This window comes from Capra hircus, chromosome 20 (genome assembly GCF_001704415.2).
Source record: "Capra hircus breed San Clemente chromosome 20, ASM170441v1, whole genome shotgun sequence".
In the NCBI taxonomy this organism is placed as follows: domain Eukaryota; kingdom Metazoa; phylum Chordata; class Mammalia; order Artiodactyla; family Bovidae; genus Capra; species Capra hircus.
This window is the reverse complement of record NC_030827.1, coordinates 55,541,863-55,557,572: the sequence shown is the minus strand read 5'-3', so window position 1 is coordinate 55,557,572 and position 15,710 is coordinate 55,541,863. Positions and strand designations below refer to the sequence as shown.

Here is a 15,710-nt window from a genome sequence, read left to right as displayed (position 1 = left end):
GAAAAAAGGGTGGTGGTCAAGAGACCATGAAAACCTACAAAGAAAGATGGCAGCCAAGATGTTCAAATAATTCACGCTTAGTACATATTTTATCTTTTAACTCTGAAAAATCATTTATTTTTACAAACTTGAGTGGTTTATTGATGATTCTATTTCAATAAATAGGTGATAAATAAATAAATTTGTGTCTCTGTCTGCAGTATGGATGAGCTGAAAATTGAAAAAAAAATACATATGATCACCAATTGATTAAATAATGCAATGCCTGTCAACAACTTCACTCTTTTTCCACCATTGAATTGACTAATTGTTTTCCCGCACTGGAAGGACACAATATGGTTTTGAAGGTTTATACAGGAGACCAGATTGTCTGATACCATATCAAGGGGATCTATTGTTCTATATGACACATTTTCTTTTGTTTAAACTTTTCTGAGAAGGCCATTACTAACTAGAAAAGAGGAAGGGGAGTAGAGCTTTATATTCTTTTGGGAAAGGTAGAGTTAAGCAATGCTGAAATTATGGAAATTATTAATATATGCATAAAATCTTATATGAAAAATAGCAGCCATACAAAGGCAGATAGTTTTGATAGCTCCTACAAGCTAAATGCCCTGGATTGAGATAGTTATGGATCACGGGTGACAAATAATGATAATTTAATTTGGACTATCTAACCAAAAGATGAATAATTTACCAAGTTAAGCTAATAAACTTGTACTTTATTTAAGAGACAATTATTTTAAAATTATGTATTCATACATATGGGGCTTCACTGGCAGCTCAGTCAGTAAAGAATCTGCCTGCAATGCAGGAGACCTAGGTTCTATATATATGCTATTGCTACAAAATTCATATATAACAAATTTTATAGAGATAGTATGTATTTATATATTAACTATACATGTGAATAAAATGTATATTTAACATAAATTTCATAAAATCTCAATAATAGTTGATTATAGCCTCTTGGTGAGTTAAGTTTTTTCGTAAAAAGGTTTGTTTATGGCTGAGTAATTTATTCCATTGTACACATGTACCACAGTTTCTTTATCCATTCATCTGTCGATGGTCATATAAGTTGCTTCCATGTCTTAGCTATTATAAATAGTTCTGGGATGAACATTGGCATACATGTGTCTTTTTCAGTTTTGGTTTCCTCAGGTTATATGCTTCATTGTGGGACTGTTGGATCATATGGTAGTTTTATTTCTAGTTTTGAAAAGACTCTCCGGTGGGAGGAAAGTTCAAGAGGGAAGGGATATTTGTACATCTATGGCTGATTCATGTTGATGTATGGTAGAAACCAACATGATATTGTAAAGAAGTTATCCTTCATTTAAAAATAAATAAATTTTTGAAAATCCTAAAAAAAAAAAAAAAAAGGTTTGCTTACACTTTTCCAACAAAGTTGGAAAAAGTAGTCTTGCTCTCCTGAACTGGGAGAATGTTTCAGGTTCTCTTTGCAGATGTCCTTCCAAGGCTATGCTCCTGACTTTGACACCACAATTTTGTGTATAAGTATGTCTGCGCGTGCACACACACACACACACACACACACACTTTTTTTTAATTGAAGGAGTTTCCCAAATTGTTAAATTCTAGAACTAAAGAAGCCTGGATTCAGTTCTGTCTTTGATCATCTTAAACACAAATGCATTCAGACTAGCAACTGCACAATTCTAATGTAGTTTGGTGTAATATAAAATCTCAGACTCATTAAATAGTTTTTTCTTCCCTGGCTCAGATTCAAATCAAGCTTGGAAAGTTTGGCCGAGTGGCAGAGGTGGGGGAGTGGGGTGCTGCTGGCTTCTCTTCTCTTGTCTTTGCTCCCCTCCTGCTCTGGTCAGCTTCTGCTATCGACCTCTCGAAGCCTGGTCTCAGAGGGAATAATCATGGTTGGCTGGTTCAGTAGCGATCTGATGTCACTGACTGCCCCCACAGCAAATGATCTCAAACTAACTCCTTCTCTCTTATACATTGCTTTGGTGGAGTCCTTGGCAATTTTTTTCTTTTTCTGAGTCTTCTAGGCTGCTCACCTGATGAGGACAATATCTTTCCTGGGATGGTTACCTGTGAGTCTTCCTCTGCCCCTAGATTCCAGTATCTACCCCTCTATTTTGGTATCTCCTTACCCTATCAGATCAAGGGCTCCGTGGGATCCCTTTTAAGGGCTCTCCATAGCAAGGCCCATGTTTGGAATCTGGCCCATGTTGGAAACTTCTCTGGGTGCAGAAATGGAGATTGACCCAGTGTACTCCCCTCCTTTTTCTCTGAGCCTCAGTTTTCATAAATGTCTCCACGTCATTTTCCCTTGACTTGAGGTTAAGGGGAAGCACCACATCACTTCCCCATGGATGGGGTGTGTGGTTGTCAGCAAAGCTCACTGACAGTCATCTTGAAAGAAATCGTCTCAGTCCTTCAATTGTTTTAGACTGAAGATAGCTACTAGCTAGTGCTGACAGTGCCAGTATGGGACTCCTCTCGTCTCTTCTCCACATTTATTTGAAAATCCTGAAGGAATGGTTTAAATTAGCATTTGTCTTAACATCCAGGTGGATTTAGACCTTACTGTTTTGTGCTTCACCTTGAATAGATTATGTGAAAGAAGGAACAGTGACATTTAATAACCTGTTGTAGTCCAAAACTGGAAAAATACAGCAACACAGAGATAAGTCTGCAAGAATATTTTGGAAAATGGAGCCAATGTACAAAAATGGCACAATAATACTGTAATGTGAGATGCTGAACACCCAAGTCTGGAAGGACAACTTGACACTGTGTGCTCAGAATAAAACCTTTGTTTCTGACTTAGCCAATGAGGCACATCTTTATTTAAAGTGGCCTATAATTTTCTTTTCTAATCCAAGTTTTGACTTCTTAAGGAGAAAAAAAGACAGTTGTATAGAAATGCAAAATCTAAGAACCAAAGGACCTCATTTCATGTTGTAAATGAGGCCACAAGGCAAAGTGTCTATTTAAGTTTCAACAATTTTATATTCTGGCTATTTCCTTGGTCATATGGATCCAATGCTACACCAAAATCTTCAGGCATCTTCATTAGCCTAGAAAAATGTACTGTCCAAACACCCAGTAGGTTTATGTATTCTAGCCTAAACTGGTCCTCATAAAGAAATAAAATTTTAATTTCGATCTCCATACTGTCTTTGGTATGGGAAATAGATTAGCTTAAAAGATTGTATTGTGTCAATGGGATAAAAGGATTAAAATGTTAAATTTTAATACAGATGATCCTTGATTACCTGTATCATAATGGCAGAATTTATGAATTATCTCAGTTTTCAAATACTTGTTTGAGAGATAGTATGACAAACAACTCGCACTTGTAGATACAGGTACACATTCTTAGGTCAGAATCAACTGTCACAAAACCTATAGTAAAATGAATAATCTGCTAGAATCCTCTCAGTTTGGCTTGTCTTGACTCGAGATCGAGTAAGCCAGGCAAAGCCAGAGTTCGGATGTCTTTGAAGATAGGCTCAAGAGTTCGTCTGATCGGCCGGAAGTGTGGTGAGCACTCTCGCGATAGCTGAAGGTACCAACAATGATGACGGCCCCTTGGAGGAAGGAAGAAAAGGAAGGAAGAGAAGACCGGAAGTGCAACATCTTGAGCAGCCAAGGCAGAAAGCAACCTGACTTTCTTTACCAGAAGCCCTTTTCCAGGGTATAAGGAAACGGTCCGCCTGGCTGGAAGTCCTACATCTTTGAACTCCCCCATCTTTTCAGTTTTCCTGTCATCTATGCTTCTGTGCTCTTCCCCATTTTATCTGTATACCAGAAAAGGATTCATTAATATCTCTCTCCTAGCTCCACTAAACGGGTGGAGCCGGCGTTCCTTCCCTGTACTATCATGTAGCTAGGAAGTAGCACGTAGGGGTGGTTGGACCGCTGGGAACCCAAAGGAAGAGCGGAGGGCACAGAACTCTGCTTCTGCCACCAGGACACAGCCTCTTCAGCCTCTCCCCCAGTGCTGTCGCCATGCCCCCTACGGCCCTCTGTCTTCCTGTGGTCGTGGCCACTCTGCTGTGGGGAGCGTCCCCTGTCAGGGGACTCATTCGAGCGACTTCGGACCACAATGGCAGCATGGAATTTGCAGACCTCCCAGCTCTCTTTGGGGCTGCCTTGAGTCAGGAAGGACTTAAGGGGTTTCTCGTGGAGGCTCAGCCAGCCAACGCCTGCAGCCCCATTGCCCCACCTCCCCCAGCCCGGGCCAACGGATCAGTTTTCATTGCACTGCTTCGAAGGTTCGACTGCAAATTTGACCTCAAGGTCCTACATGCTCAGAAGGCCGGGTATGGTGCAGCCGTGGTCCACAATGTGAATTCCAATGAACTGCTGAACATGGTGGGGAGTAACGAAGAAGTCCAGCAGCAGATCTGGATCCCTTCTGTGTTCATCAGCGAAAAGAGCTCTAAGTACCTGCGTGCATTCTTCATCTACCAGCAGGGAGCTCAGGTGCTTCTGGTCCCTGACAATGGATTCCTCTTGACCTATTTCTTCATCCTTTTCTATGGGATTTTGGCAATGTTCATTTTGGGCATGGGAGCCATAGTGATAGTTCATTGTATCCAGTTCCAGAATCAGCGCTGGCAGAATCGGCTGACCAAAGAGCAACTGAAACAGATTCCTACCCACGACTATCTCAAGGGAGACCAGTATGATGTGTGTCCCATCTGTCTGGACGAGTATGAGGACGGAGACAAGCTGAGGGTCCTCCCCTGCGCTCATGCCTATCACTGCCGCTGTGTGGACCCGTGGCTCACTCAGACCAAGAAGACGTGCCCTATTTGTAAGCAGCCTGTTTGCCAGAATCTTGGGGAGGAGGAGCAGGAGGAAGGAACTCAGGTGCAAGTGGGCCACGAGCAAAGGGACCTGAGAAGCCTCCCTGCCTCAGAACGGACCTCACTTCTGGGCTCCAGCACCGTACTTCCCACTAACTTTGGCTCCTTAGCCCCCGCCCCCTTTGTGTTTCTTGGGTCTTCAACAGGTCCCTCATACTCTCCATCCTCCTCTTCCTCTTCCTCTTCTGCTGTCGATCTCATCTGATACTCCCTTTCCTTTCCACCTTTAGCAACAGATTTGCACAGACCCCTTTCCTCCCACAAGTCTCCCAAGTTCAGTGATAGGAGATAGTTCTACCTCAGCTTTCTCCCTTACCCAGCCCCTTCCTCCTGCGGGATTTGGACATGCAGAGGGACTGGGTCTTCACTTAGTGGGTTAATAAAAATGATGCGTGCAAAAGCCATGGGTGAGAGCTGTCAAAAACAATTTAAAAGAACATATTTTTATTATTTGTGTCAAGGATGAAAAAATAATTTGAAATATTATTTTAAGTAACTCAGAATATCTTAAATTGACTTTAGTATATTAACATTTCACATTTGTCCTCATAATGCGATTTCTCATAAAAATTTCAGTGTCTCTCGTTTACTTGTTTTAGAGTGAGTGCATATGAAGTAGACTACACCTACCTAAATGCTTGTCATCAGTTAGTGCCTAAAGAATGCAAAGCCCCTGCAGTGTCTTTCATGAGATAAAAATAACTGGGTTCTAGGTCTCTGATCCTCTACTTTTCCTGTAAAGTGGCTCTGTAAAAAGATTTAGTTGCCTTATAGCATGTGATCATTAGTATTCTAACCTTACTAATTGGGGTGGAATTTTAAGAGAATGCTTTTTAGCTTTGTCTTTCCCTCTCTTGAAATTAAAAACTGATTTAAGTGAAGGAAACATGCAACATCAAATACTTTTCACCTGAGAGTGGTAACTGTTCATCCATGCCGAGTGTCTTCTGTGTCTAGAGATACCTGTGTAATTGCAAAAGATGGGAGTTGTATAATACAGAACTATTGAATATGACCTTCCTTTTTAGAAATTAAGGTCATTTTCACCCTTTAATGATTGTTAATGTTAGCTAAGCTATTTTTCATTTGTATGGCCAATTTCAACTCATCTCAAACTTTCAAACACTACATTGATAATGCAATGACTAAATACTCTCAATGTAGCTCTTTGGATTTGAATGTTTTGTTTCATGCAAGCCTTGAAATAAACTCCTAAACCACACTGAAAACCTTCTATTTTGGAATGCAGAATCAATAATCATAAGATTTACTATTTAAATTAATATACAATTGTGTTTCCATAAAGATGCATTTAAGATGGTAATTCTAGTTCCAGTTCAGTTCAGTTCAGTCGCTCAGTCTTGTCTGACTCTTTGTGACCCCATGAATCGCAGCACGCTAGGCCTCCCTGTCCATCACCAACTCCCGGAGTTCACTCAGACTCTTGTCCATCGAGTCCGTGATGCCATCCAGCCATCTCATCCTCTGTCATCCCCTTTTCCTCCTGCCCCCAATCCCTCCCAGCATCAAAGTACTTTCCAATGAGTCAACTCTTTGCATGAGATGGCCAAAGTACTGGAGCTTCAGCTATAGCATCATTCCTTCCGAAGAAATCCCAGGGCTGATTTCCTTTAGAATGGGCTGGTTGGATCTCCTTGCAGTCCAACGGACTCTCAAGAGTCTTCTCCAACACCACAGTTCAGAAGCATCAATTCTTTGGCACTTAGCTTTCTTCACAGTCCAACTCTCACATCCATACATGACCACAGGAAAAACCATAGCCTTGACTAGATGGACCTTTGTTGGCAAAGTAATATCTCTACTTTTCAATATGCTATCTAGGTTGGTCATAATTTTTCTTCCAAGGAGTAAGTGTCTTTTAATTTCATGGCTGCAGTCACCATCTGCAGTGATTTTGGAGCACCCAAAAATGAAGTCTGACACTGTTTCCACTGTCTCCCCATCTATTTGCCATGAAGTGATGGGACCAGATGCCATGATCTTCGTTTTCTGAATGTTGAGCTTTAAGCCAGCTTTTTCACTCTCCTCTTTCACTTTCATCAAGAGGCGTGTTAGGTCTTCTTCACTTTCTGCCATAAGAGTGGTGTCATCTGCATATCTGAGGTTATTGATATTTCTCCTGGCAATCTTGATTCCAGCTCGTGCTTCTTCCAGCCCAGCGTTTCTCATGATGTACTCTGCATAGAAGTTAAATAAGCAGGGTGACAATAAGGTCCTATTAAATCAATTGCCAATACTACTGCAATTGCTTATCTATTCTATTTACTAATGTTATGTTCCAGTTTTTTGATTTGATATTTCTCACAATATGCATTGTTTGGCCGGAGGTTGCATTGATAAGCATTATCTGACATTGAAGGAAGGCTGTAGTATGCGTGGTCCCCAAGGAACAGATTCTGAGGTAGAGCTTTGTGTACATAAATTGAATGAGCTTAAGAAGTGGAGGGTGGAGGTAAAAGTTGGAGGATGGTGTTGCTGCACTGGAAACCTTAGCAGACCCCCTCCATATCCACTCCCACCCCCATCCCTGCCCTCAGAGAGCCCTGGAGCTGGAATTGCCCTGCAGCATTGTTCTGCAAATTGAAGCAAAAGAGTTGAGTCCCTGTGCCCCTTAAATGATCTGTCATTTATTCCAGGCCATCACAGGGACAGAGGAAGGGCATTGGGTTGGGCAACTTTGTTCATACAAGGACAATTCCTGGAGAAAGACTCAGCTGTATGAGAAATTTCACTAGTTTTGTGTATGCACGCACGTGCACGCAAAGGTCCTTTCTGTTTTAATATGATTCTCTGAGTGAGTCAAACTCCAGGAGATAGTGAAGGACAGGGGAGACTGGTGTGCCACAGTCAGTGGGGTCACAAAGGTTTAGTGACATGATTTAGTGACTGAACATCAACAATCCAGAAATTGCCTAACTGATATTTTTATGAGCTTCTTCTAATATGAGTTAATACCAAAAGGGTGGCCTCTGCTAAACTGAGTCAGTTATGAAACGAAAATAGGAAATAAAGAGAGCTAAAGGTTTGCAGCAGAATTTTAGCCCAGTCCCAGGCTCAAAAGTGGTGACTGCTCAATGTCTTGTGTATTCACTACATGAATCTGTATTCATTACAAGCATCTGTTGAGTTTCTATAATGTTCCAAGCTCTGCATGGACCAGTGACAGAGAAGAAAGATCCCATCCCTAATTCACTGGTCTTCAGGAAGAAACAGTCATTTTGTAGCATGATGCTTGTGACAAGTAGCAAGAAGGGATAAATGATCTATAAAGAATAATCCAGTGCTATGCTGGAGTGGCTCATACGGGTTCAAGAGAGCTAGCTGTTAAATTTTTAGGAACCTTGCCACATTGTTGCTAACTATGGGTATTATTAAAAATCATATTATATAAATCTACCATTAAATAAATTCTATTAAAAACATAGTTAATGCATATTCAGGACTTATCACTTCATAATTATTTTATTTTATGCTCTTGAGCTTCTCTATGTTTATTAGGACTATCTAGTGGAAAACCATGTAATGGTGTGTTGCTATGTGTATCTTCCCATCTCTGAGTTCAGTGACATTATATTGGAGCCTGAAATTGACCATGATGGGAGTATTTATGCCACAGAAACTCGCAAATGCTTTCTCCTTCATCTTACTCCATCAGAATATCATTTACTTTTTTGATGATTATCTAGACTTAACAAAGTAATGGAAAAATGTTAATAATATAGATTAAACTTAAATATGTCATGTGAATAGTGCAACAAATTGAGATATTCTTCCAGTATTTGAAAACTACTATCTGATTGGGCAAGTAAGTTTTCATGTCATTGATGAATTAATGAAGTTGTCACAAACATTTCAATTTTCACACTTTTTTTTAACCTTATTAAAATAATGGAAATATCAATATTTATGAAAGAGCTACATTAGTTTGTCAATGATATGAACCACTTCTGAACTGGGAAGTAATCAAACATTTATTCATAGACTAATTTTATGAAATCATGGTGGAATTACAACCATAGTATGTCTATGGACACAAGATTTCAGCAAAAATAGGAGAAATATTCTGTGAGAATAAACTGAAATTGACTATGCAATATTTACAACAAAGAGAATATAGCATGTGTTATTATTTTCATTAATTGTGTACTTCATACTCCTTTGCATCAATAAAAATTATGTACATATAGGTGTTCATGAATTTTTTTTTCCCCACAAGAGTGAATTGTTTAACCTTTTCCAGTGCACCCCTAGATAAACCAAAGCTAATACAGAAATTTTCACAGTTACTGTATGAACACATGGAGTGCCATATAAGGACCAAAAAGGCTGGAGTGAGGGGAGGAAGAAGAAGAAAAAGAAGGCTGAACTGAGAGCACCTGAGAATTCAGGCTCCTCTTTTTCTACTTTACTGGGTTCAGCTTTATAGGAGATCATAAAGAAGATAAAATGCACGAGGTCTTTTCCATTCTGTCATCAGTGCATCACAAACGCACTAATTATTGTTTGGACTAGCTGCAGATACTCAAATTCAGCACTTCTTACAGTCCATCCTGCTTCTGATACAATCACATCTGTTGTGAGCCTATTAAGTACTGTTGAAATGACCTGCTTTCCCTCTTGAGATGCTTCTAGGCAGTGTGGCTCTGTGTGCTTCCTCTCAAGTGCTCACCATGGCAGAACTATTTCCTAAAGTTACTTGGGGAATCTCAATCTTCCTCTCACTGTTAGAAGGCACATCTATTAATATTTACAAACAGCAGGGCTGTGTTTTCTAGGCCTTTAGTTCCATATTGTACACAGTGGGGCTCAAAACCTTTGAGACTGTAATGAAATGTTCTACTCAATACACCATAGGAGAACATTTCTTTAGGCAATATTCTACCCTCAGCCCTCCCCAGATCATTTTTCCTGGGTCCCAGGCCTTGACTCTGTCCCCTTCCCATTTATTTTGTTAGTTGACTCATATGGATATACCTTATTTAATCTTTGTAGAAGTCATATGATGGAGTATTTGGCAAATAAATACTTTCAAATTTAAGGTCATGCTTTTTTTTTTCCAGTCAAAATAATTTTACAAAAATTTTAGGACTTTTAAAAAGTGATTTGTAGAAATATTTTTTAAAGATGATGGAGAATTTTTATAACTTAATTTTATTTCTTTAAAAGATACTGTTTTATATTTTAAGTTCCTTATATAGCACCTCCCAAGACTGTAAATTCCTTAAACTATAAATTTCACCTCATTATCCTGAGGTACTAGCTCAGCTTGAATGAATACATAAGTGATTATTTTAAAATCACTTCTTTAAACTTGATTATATAAATAGGTTTTTAAACATTTTTTCATAATGAGGTTAGCTTGTATCAAATCAGTGTGAGAGAAGTCAGTGGCATGTTTTAAAGATGTACTGATGGTAGCAAGGGCACTGCAAATTTCCACAGCCTTTGCCCTTTTCTCAGATAGCCCTTAACTCCACACATTTAAAACCACATCTATTCATCCATACCTCCATCTTTCCACCCAACTACTCAATGAGTCACTCATTTTGTAAGTATTAAGTTATATCTGTTGTTCTGGCTATATAAGGGTATCAGGATAGATATGACCTTACCTTCATGTGAAGAAAAGAATATTAAGCCATCACAAAAATTTGAAAAATACTGTGATAGAAAAATTCTCAGAGTAGAGGACTTTAGGTGGGGGAAAAGTGTCTAGACATAAAAATTTATGGGAGGAAATAAAAATTATGTTGAGACCTAAAGGGTAGATAGGGGTTGACCAAAAATAAGAGAGGCAAGAGGGTTTAGGCTGACTGAAGTATAATACCTGTGAACTTAAAGGGAAAGAGAACACAGCATGTTCTAGGAACAAAAAGACTTGCAGTATTTCCAGGACTTGGACTGTGAAGCAAGACAGAAAGAGAGGCGAAGCGGCCAGTACGAGTAGAGACTGGACTTTGAAAGGCTCATTGAACTTGTTAGAGTTTAAAAATTCTCTTAATTGTCGAGAATGGCTACTAGGTGGGAAGAGAGGGCAAGATGAGATTTGGGAAGCCAGATGGAAAATGGTGCAATAACTCATATGAAGGAGATGGTCACCTGACCTCAGTTACTGGTTGTGGGACTGGGGAATGGGGACGGTATCTCAAGCGAACTCAGCTCCAAGGAACTGGGGGAACATAAAAGGATCCAAATGAAGAAATCTTCACAATCAGAAGACACAGGTAAGACACACATACACATCTCTGTGTGGGCTAGGTGTATCATCTTCATAAAGGTGATCTTTTATATTTGAGAGTTATTGTTTAGTTTTTCTTTTGAACAAAACCGATTAACCTAACAGTAGAAGAGATGGAAGAAACAAAGAAGGGAATTGAAATAGAGGACTATTTTCTGGTATTCTCTACATTTATTGTTTAACTTGGGAGCAAAATCAAAATGAGGTGCCAGACTGTGCTTAATATACATGCTCCCTGAGGCTATGCATATAATGTGTTTGGACAAACCAGAGGCAGAGTCAGGGTCTCTGGCGATATCTTTCAAAGGGAATTAAAAACCACAGACAGGGACCAAAAAGCTGGGAGGACATTTCAGGTCTGTCCTCTTGATTGAAAAGGGCACTAAAGGCTTTGTAACAATTTCAGGAGAAAGCAGATAGTAGTAAATAATAATTGCTGTATGAAAGCATGGCATTATTGGTTTATAAAAGCCCACTCAAAGTTTTAAAAATCAGAGACATATTTCTATAATATTTATCTAGAACATAGACATAATGCTTAAAGAAGCTTCATTAGTAAATTTGATCTTTATTCAACATTTGACCATGATTAGTAATTATTTGCGGATGATTTGCTCTTGTTATCATAGTAGGTTATTGTTCTTATGAATTTCAAACTACCTGTTTTTTTTAAAAGATAATTTTATTTACTTAAAGATGAAGAGGATCTTTGTTGTCTGAGATTGCCTGTCGAGCACTTAATAGTCAAAGAGATGGTTTAGTTTGCCTGGAAAAGGAAATGTGACCCTGGGATTACACCCTTGAGAGATGATACTTCAATTCAAATTGGGATTCACAGAGTAATTGCAGCCTGTGGTAATGCATCTTCAACATCTTAAAATAGCTGTTATATGGGTAGAGCTTTCCCCTAGAGGAATGGCAGTGTTCACTAAGAGACGTCTTTTGTCTCTTTCAAACCACTAGAGCAGCCTTTGAACAAGGCTGAACAAAGAAGCACAATATTTAATATTTTTCTAGAGTGATTTGAAAATTCACTGCAAACAAATATATTCTCTGTTTTGGATTGTGCTGCAAATAAAAAGTAAATAAAGCAAGTAAACAAAATAGTGTCTGAAATAACTTCATGTTTGGGTTATTTTGGTGTGTGTGTGTCTGTGTGCTTCTAATAGTAGCCATAAAATTTGGACCTTCTGGAGCTCTTCCTTAATGTGCAAACAAGTAACTGAACAAACTTTTCATGTATTGGGTCATTAAACAGATTTTCTCTGTGTTCTTTTCAGAAAAACATAAAGAATTAAAGAGGGAGAGGGTGGGATGATTTGGGAGAATGGCAATGAAACATGTATAATATCATATATGAAACGAGTCACCAGCCCAGGTTCAACGCATGATACTGGATGCTTGGGGCTGGTGCACTGAGACGACCCAGAAGGATGGTACGGGGAGGGAGGAGGGAGGAGATTTCAGGATGGGGAACACGTGTATACCTGTGGTGGATACATGTTGATGTATGGCAAAACCAATACCATATTGTAAAGTAATTAACCTCCAATTAAAATATATAAATTTATATTAAAAAAAGTCACTATGTTTTCTATCCCTAGTAGGCAAACAGTGATTGACAGCTAACAGTGAGACATTTCTTAATTCTTAATTGTACAAATTGAGCCAGTGGTTTTCTTAAATATACAGTGAACTGAGTTGTTTCCCTTTTTTTTGTTGTTGGTGAGAGTTTGGACAAGAAATTTTAAAAATCTCCTTTAGAAAAAAGGCCCTTAAAGGGTTCTTTATTCACACAGAGAGTTGTAAAACACAGAAAAACATGAAGATGAAGTGGAATGTGGCAGATGGGAAGCTAGACCACACCTAAAAGATAAGAGACTGTGAGAGTCATTGTTTCCTCACATCCAGAACTGATTAGATGACAAACTGCCTCCAAGGAAGACTGTTAGGAAGAGAGTATGCTTATCATGTCTGACTCTTTGTGACCCCATGGACAGTAGCCTGCCAGGCTTCTCTGTTCTTGGGATTTCCCAGGCAAGAATATTGGAGTGACTTGCCATTTCCTACTCCAAGGATCTTCTCAACCCAGGAATTGAACCCAGGTCTCCTGCATTGCAGGCGGATTCTTTACCATCTGAGGCACCAGGGAAGACCTGGAAAGAGAGTACCTCAGTTGAGATGAGAGAGCATGACTGTCAGAATGGTTATGAAAGTTCTAAATCAAGAAGAAAAGACAAAACCCATCAGAAAGCAATTGAAAAGATTGAGAGTCCAGAGAGAATGAATTTATATCACATTGGAAGAGCAAGAAAATAAATGACAGACAGGTAGCAAGCTTGGGTGATCAAGTGGACTGAGATAATAAGAGGAAAGACAAAATGTCTTCAGGTTGATCAAATCAGTTCAGAAATGAAATCTGCAAGTGCCCAGAGGCAGTTAGGCAATTAATTTAGAAATCCTTGAATATATGGTAGATGCTTAAAGGAAGTCCATTGGATGCAATAGAGCACAGGCAGAAACTTGGCATTAAAAATAAAATATCAGAGGCTCCAGGGCCCAAAGACTACGAGAGTAGAAACAGAGAGAGATGCAAGGTGCAAGCCAGGCAATGTCAACAGGCAGCACAGCTCTAGAAGCTGGGGAGCAGGGTAGATTCACTAGAACTCTACTCAAAAAGCATGGGTTGCCTGGTGGGTACACTGAATGTGTTACAAGCACAAGGAAATATCAAGGTTGATTCTTTTTCCTCAGAAATCTGAAAATCTGATAGGGAGTCTACCATCAAACATTCCCCTTTCTAAATCAAACAGATGGAGGTCTCTTGTAGAGCTGCTGCTATACACGGCTTTACATTTATTTTGCTTTATATTAGGTAGGCTCCAGAGAAAGCAATGGCATCCCACTCCAGTACTCTTGCCTGGAAAATCCCATGGGTGGAGGAGCCTGGTGGGCTGCAGTCCATGGGGTCGTTAAGAGTCGGACACGACTGAGCGACTTCACTTTGACTTTTCACTTTCATGTATTGGAGAAGGAAATGGCAACCCACTCCAGTGTTCTTGCTTGGAGAATCCCAGGGATGGGGGAGCCTGGTGGGCTGGTGTCTATGGGGTCGCACAGAGTCAGACACGACTGAAACGACTTAGCAGCAGCAGCAGCAGGAAGGCTTCAGCCCCCAGTCAGCCTGGTCCAAAGGCTTACGTGTGCAAGGTTTGCAACAGTCCTGGGAGAAGTGACTGCTGCATGGGTGGGGAATAGACTGAGACTCTTTCTTGACATTCACCCTAATTTGCCTTCTAGGCATGTAGCCAAGGGATGCTGAGCCGCACAGTAGTTCTGGAGCCTTTTCCTTGGCCATGCTAAGCATGCGGCCCAAGATGAAACTGCACAAAAGGTCTTTAGTGTGGTATTGATGAAAGAAATAAGGTTTGATTTGTTAAGAGCAGTATTAGTAGTGGCCGTAACCATGTTATGGAAAAGTCTTAGCTACTCTAAGGAATGAATTTAATTCCTTAGGAAACAAGACTTAACAAGACCTAACAGAACAGCCCAGCGTGATCATTGTCATCCTTCAGTCGTCACACTATGCCATTGCAACCATTTTCCTTTTGCTGCTGATAAAGAATCTCTCTTACTTTTCCATAACTGGTCCAGTAAATCTATGTTTGGTCAAATACTTGACTGTACTCTCTAGATATTCTCTGTTTAGGCGGATGATACTGGGATACAAGAAAGAGCATACAGCAGGATGTGGGAAACCACATGCGTAGGGCCAATTCATGTCATTGTTTGTTTTTGTATATAAAATTTTACTTAAACATAGCCATATTCATTCAGTTATTGTTGTTATTCAGTCACTAAGTTGTGTCCAATTTCTTGCAACCCCATGGGCTGGTAGGACACCAGGTTTTCCTGACCTCTACTATCTCCCAGAGTTTGCTCAAATTCATGTCCACTGAGTTGGTGATGCTATCTAACTATTCCATCCTCTGCCACCCTCTTCTCCTTTTGCCTTCAGTCTTTCCCAGCATCAGAGTCTTTTCCAATAAAACAACTCTTTGCATCAGGTGGCTAAAGTATTGAGCCTCAGCTTCAGCATCAGTCTTTTCAATGAATATTCAGGGTTGAGCTCCTTTAAGATTGATTTGTCTGATCTCTTTGCAGTCCAGGGGACTCTTCAAGAGTCTTCTCCAGCACCACAGTTTGAAAGCATCACTTGCATATCACCCATGGCTACTTTCCTGCTACAGCTGCAAAGTTGAATAGTGCTGTTTGGTCACAGTCAAAACTATATACTCTATGACCCTTTGAGGGGAAAAAAAAAAAATGTCTGTTGACTCCTATTCTACAATCAGGCTTCCCAGGTGACATAGTGGTAAATAATCCACATGCAAATGCTGGAGACTCAAGAGACTTGGGTTCAATCCATGGATTGGAAAGATCCCTTGGAGTAGAAAATGGTAACCTGCTTCAGTATTCTGGCCTGGAAAATTCCATGGACAGAGGAGCCTGGCGGCTACAGTCCACAAGGCCACAAAGAATTGGACATGACTGAGCACACATCTATCTGTCTGACTATTCTACCACCA

General features: G+C 39.9%; 1 pseudogene; it reads left to right on the top strand.

Moving 5' to 3' along the window:
• Positions 4,000-5,067, top strand: LOC102174601 (annotated as a pseudogene).